Genomic DNA, 6,369 nt, shown 5'->3' with positions numbered 1-6,369 from the left:
TACGACGCATTTCCATGTTATACATTTTATGCTATGCTTAGTTTTGAGAAATGAAAAACATGTTGTCAATAGAATACAGATGTTAGATCCTTTTTTGCAAAATTATTGAATTTAGCTTTACTTCCTTAAATTTTTGTGAATGTTATTTTTAAACTTTCGTGAGACATTATTATAACTAAATAATTTTCCTTGCACTGATGAGGCACGACGGATGCCCTATAACACCTCGCCCTAAAGATAGACCCCCGATGATTTCGAAACTAGTCGGTGCCGCCATCGGAAAAAAAGACGTCAGTGCTATGCTAGTCGTTTAATAATTAGTAATTTTTCTACTACTGATGTAGTAAAAATTATGTACAAAATGTGGTACAAATAAAGTAATGTAATCTTACAAAACTAAAAGTTGGTAAATAATAAATACAAATCTACCAGCAGGGCTCAAGAGAGCGAAGTAAAAATGTTTACTGTTCACTCATGTTTTTCACGCTCGTTCGAGTATACGCTTAGAAATTGAACGTGTTATGGAAATGTCCGACGAATTTATTCAAAGAGTTGTTAGAGTATGGATATTTTGAATATTGCTATTAATGGAGTTATAGTTTATTTAAAAAGGCTTCTGTGATTTACAAGATTTCACACAAAAGATCTACGAGAGTCACTCATTTTGAGAGCTTCTCGGATTGAGTCTTTGGTCAAGCCGTTAGTTTAGACGGTTCACCAGATCGAGAGGTGCCTGAACTGTTGGAGGGTTATTTATAATAGATTCTGCTTCATATCGTAATGGATGTGAACGAGAAGACTCTAGATTGATTTTTAAGGTCTGAAAGTAGCTCTAAAGAGTAAAAATGATTAACATAATTGAGTAATTATTTTGCATATGCTGTTATAGGATTGTCTAATTTCCACTATGCGGAAGGTAAAGGGGCGCATTCTGTGGAAGGCATTAGGGAAGGCCCATGTCCAGCAGTGGCCAGACAAAGGCTGATAATGATTTTTTTTATAGTTTTACTTCTTTTACCCTGGTATCGTTGCAAGTTTTCTAAATACGCGCAAGGTTATTGAAATTTCTGGAAACTAAAACATTTCGCAAAGATCGTACTTTAGAGAAGTCTGAAGATTTGGTAATATAAATTTATCTTAGCTTTCGTGACTCCGAAATACTGGTACTGGATCATATTAGTCTATCTAAGCGAAAATTATAAACTTAAACCAACATTTTCACTTTAAGGCGATGAACTCAATTTACTTTGAACCAGCGACGCGACGTTGGATAATGTCATACAGTGCAGCGTACCCACATTTGGGGATCAAAGAATTTAGATCTTGTAGTAAGTACTACATTATAGTTATTAGGAACACATCAGTGAATTTTAAATGAGATATCTATATATACTAATATTATAAAGAAGAAACATTTGTATTAATTATGTTAATTTTCTACTAACACTAGTTTGTAAGTTTACACAAACACCTTATGGATCTTTGATATCTGAAATAAATGATTATTATTATTATTATTTGCAATTTTGGATTCTTGTATGCATTCGATTCGCGTCAAAACTACTAGGCCGATTTTAAAAATTCTTTCACTCTTAAAAAGGTAATTTATCTGTAAGCAAAATAGGCTATATTTTATTATTACTTCAATGTTGAGGAACGCTGCCTAAACCATTAAGGGATATAAAAAAGGTGAATGAAAGAATTGTAGATCTCAAAATGTCCTACAGAAAAGTTCGCGATGACATATATCTACATTTAACTGTTTTCTGACAATAACCACTTTTGAGTTGATGATAAGATTAATAAAACTCTGTAAGTGTCAATTGATTTGCAAATCTGAAATCAACTGTTGCATAGAATGCAATCAGGATTGCGTGTAACCCAATACGGTGGTATCCAGTGTCGACCAAGCTCCGTTCTCATAGGTATACTACAACAAGACACTAGTACAAATAGGCTAAAACTGATCATGTGTGAAATAATTTATATGTGAGAATTTTTAAATTATCTCCGACCACCAATAACTAGAATGCAGATGAAAATGATTAAGATCTGATATTCATACTTCATTCAAGTTTTTCCTATTGGACAAATAATGATTTTAGATCAATAAGAATATTTAATGTAAACCTCCTAAATGTACATACAAGTGTAGGCTAGAAATATTTTTTGGCATATGTAATTTGATATTACTACAAATATGGAACAAATTTGTTTGCATACATTGGAAAGAGATGTACGAGTAAGAAAGAAGCCGATTCAAGCGTCCTTAGTCCTATGTTTTTATAGGAATAAACTGAGTATAAGTAAAATTTGTACTAATATTTGCATACACTCAGTTTATTCCTAAGTTTAACCTTTTGCCGCGATCATTTGTAAGACAGTGAGGCTATAAAACTACGAAGAAATCAAAATAGATGTACATCAATATCTCTGTTATTTCCTTTTTTCTCAGTTTTGTTATCTGTACCACTAGAAAATTGAATATTTTTTTTCTCAGGTATTTCGACAGTGTAAACGTAATTACACGAAACAATGTAAACAGTAAATCTTACATGTTATGTACAACTGTTTGAGACGGTAACCTATAGATCAGCAATATGACATCAGAGGACCGTTGGCCCAATATAAATGCTAATTCTAGATAACACAGTAACAATGTTCGCTATCTAACAAATTTCCAGATTACACCCTGCTCCTTCATTTGCATGTTTTGGTAGAAATGTTCAACTACTTTTGAATGTTAACTCTGTTACATTCGAATTAATAAAATTAGTATTTCACTGTCTAATCGTACTTCGGAAAATTTAAATTGATTAATTTGCATCTTTACTAATATTATAAAAAAAAGATTTGTATTTTTGGTATTGAAATAACTCAAAAATTACTAGGCCGATTTGAAAATTCTTTCACCGTTAGAAAGGGAATTTATCTGTGAGTAGCAAAGGCTGTTTTTTATTATTTTTTAATTTCACGCGGACGAAGTCGCGAGCATAATAAAACAGTCATAAAATGTGATATTTTTTGACGTCAATTCTGTTATACTAATTCCAGTTTTTCTTATATTTACAGATAATATACAATCCATAAAAATGTGTAAGTTACGCCAATTGAATGCTCAACTAACATCGGACGCATGCGCGCCCTAATTGGAATAATTTGTCGACCAATAACTTACATCAAAAATCAACACAGATATTGTCATTAAAATGTTATTTAAATTCAATATTTAAAACAATAATCAAGCGTTGCCTTTTAAAATATTTTAAATAATAATGGAACTAGAGCTTTGCTGAGCTCAAATCGAATGAGATGACGTCAATGGCAGACTAACCCCTTGTCCTCTTTGCCTACGGTCACGTGGCCTTTACGCGCTTTGAACTTATGTCGAGCTATAGTTATCGCACTATATAGGTTTCATTATACAACTTCCGTTTCCCGAGAGCAATCTCGGGTTATGGCATCGAGTTTTAATGGACTAATTACAATCTATTGATACACTTCCTTTGAACTTTTAACGACATTTTGATTAGTTTTCAACTATAAAAGTAATAAAAAAATGTAACTTTTATGGCATCAAGGTATTAAAAGAGATGGCCAGATAATATTCTCTCGCGTTAATATAACGTTGACAATACACATCGTTCAACGGCAGCTATTTCGGTGAATGAATGAATGATTTTTAATCTTAAACGCCAGCTAATATAGCACGTAAGTGGCCAGACTAAGAATCAATTTAGCTTGTATTTTTGTACACTTTAGGCTAAAATCGAATAAAATAAATCGATATGTAACTGATTTATCATCGGCGGCTTTTTAGTTTTTGTACATCATGATGGATTGAACACTTGGTAAATATTATATTGAAATTACGAAGCATTTTTCGTTATATTGGCATGATTAAAATGTGAGAGCTTTTAGATTAGAAATACTTATCCGTTGGTATTTTTCTATAAATAACACGGCAAATTTGTTTTCCTAAAAATAATCTTTCCGCGAAAAGAAGCAAGATCCATCATGTTCACGAAACGAATAATTTTCATCAATACTTTGACATGAGAAAACACGGGTAGATATATTTTTTTAACGAGGGAAGATACAAGTAAATATTGAAAGGCTTTACATAAAATGAATATCAAATAGAGAATGGATAATACAAGTAAAAGTAATTAAATAATAAATACACAGTACAATTAACAAAATAAGTATAATGCGTGTCAGTTTGGGTTATCTTAAAAAAACTGTCAACTTACCTGAATTTGATGCCAAAAAAAGCATGGCGTCGCATCTCCCGCCAATTGGAAGCGATCACCGGAATCACAGAGGCATAGGCTCGGAGAGGCGGCCACGATCGATATAACCGCACACGACACAGGCTCGCGGACGCTGCACGCAGCACGGCGCGTACCTACGCACAAACACCACATATTATTCTCAAGTTATTATTTTACAAGCAAGTCCGCTCATGAGAAAAGCAACTTGAGACGACCGCAACGATCGAAACCTTAATACTTCCCTTCGCTTCAAATATTAGGTGACAAGCGATCGAATACCTTCGCGCGATTTATTAGCACAATTTCCAACTGGTGTGTTCGATTTTACTGTCGCAAAGTGCACATACTTTAAGAAACGTAAGCAAACGTGATAGAAAACTTTTTTGAGCTCACAAAACTTTGTAACGCGTCAACCGAGGACCGATATAAAAATAATGTGAACAATGTGGGGATAGGAACAGGAGTCGCGTAATAATAAGAGACCTCGCGTGGGGATGGGCACGGAGGGTGCATTGTGCACCGGCGAATTTCGGAAGGGCCCGTCCCGAAAGCCCTTGTCGATTCCCCTAAACTTGCGCCAGATGTGAACCAGTTTTGATTTCTTTGAAATACCGTTGAATTTAGCATTCATAAAAGGGGAACGCCAAACAACCGTAATGTACCGTTTCCAAATGGTGATCATATAAACATCAAAAACAACCCAGATGATTAATTTGCAAGTGAAATTTTACTGGTATTTAATTAATTGCTCTATTTTAAATACATACTTATCCCTAACAAATTACCAAAATACTTTTTATGCATATTTGTTACAAAAATGGCACTTGTTAAGTTTATTTGTAGTATTTCATTACCGCTACCAGTATTCTTAAATTCTCTACTAAAATCGATTATCTAAAGGTCGTTAAACCCAAATCCAAAGGGCACTTCCTTATTCGAGCAAACGTTACGTATTTTAATAGACATAAAGATTTCATTCTCGAAAATACAATTGTATAGACACTTACATTAGAATATTATTTCTCTTATAACATAGGTAGTAGCCGATATTGATCTATACTAATATTATAAAAAGGAAAGATTTGTATTTTTGTATGTATTAAAATAACTCAAAAACTACTGGGCCGATTTTAAAAATTGCTTCACCGTTGGAAAGGTAATTTATCTGTGAGTAACATAGGCTATATTTTTAATTTCACACGGGAGAAGTCGCGAGCAACAGCTAGTTACTTTATAAATTTGATACGTCTTTCTACAATACGTAGCGATTTAAATATATTAAATGGACTCACGTTAATAGTAAATATCAAGATCATTGTAGATAATTGTCAAAAATTAAATAATAATCGTTTCAAGCTTGTATAGTACAGAGAAGGTAGGTAGACTAGGTATTCTAAAAAGTAAAAAACTGGGGTTCTTTACCGAAACCGACAGACGCTGAAGAAAGTTCACATAACTCTTATTAATTCCTGCCTTGATGTGATTCAGCATTTAGCTAATGCTGATTCACGATGAGCGCATACTATCGTAGGATTGTTGCCTTTGGTACTTTACACGTCAAGATGCTTAAACTAAGAAAACGTTTCAAAATATTTTGCTAACTTACCATTGTCTTTTTTTAATCTCATCATAAGTTGGTCCAATCAAGATAAAAATGTATTGAAATGACTAAAATTTAAAAAAACACGCTTTTTTGTTTCTAAATTGTCCATATTTTGTTACATACCCTCAAAAAACTGGTACGCCGCTTTCCTTTCCTATTGATTATTACAATATTATAATAGCCCATAAGTTCCCTTGGCTTAAACCTATTACTTATACGTCGAAAAACATACATGTTCAAACTCAAATATTTAAATACATAGTACTGCCCCTTTGAACAATATCAGTGAGATTATTCAAATGAGTGCGTAACTCGAACAGTACTTTATCTCGCTCCCTCTTATAAACATTCCAATGGATCTGTCTCTTTCTACATCATTGGTACTAATTGGAGTTATATTGACTATGAAAATAATGAATTTATACTTCCATTAACAATCATAATTATCTCTTTGGTTATTCGAAATATAGTAATTTGAATTTGAAACTAACC

This window comes from Papilio polytes, unplaced genomic scaffold, assembly GCF_000836215.1.
Source record: "Papilio polytes unplaced genomic scaffold, Ppol_1.0 DF822845.1, whole genome shotgun sequence".
NCBI lineage: Eukaryota > Metazoa > Arthropoda > Insecta > Lepidoptera > Papilionidae > Papilio > Papilio polytes.
Note: the sequence above shows the minus strand (reverse complement) of the source record.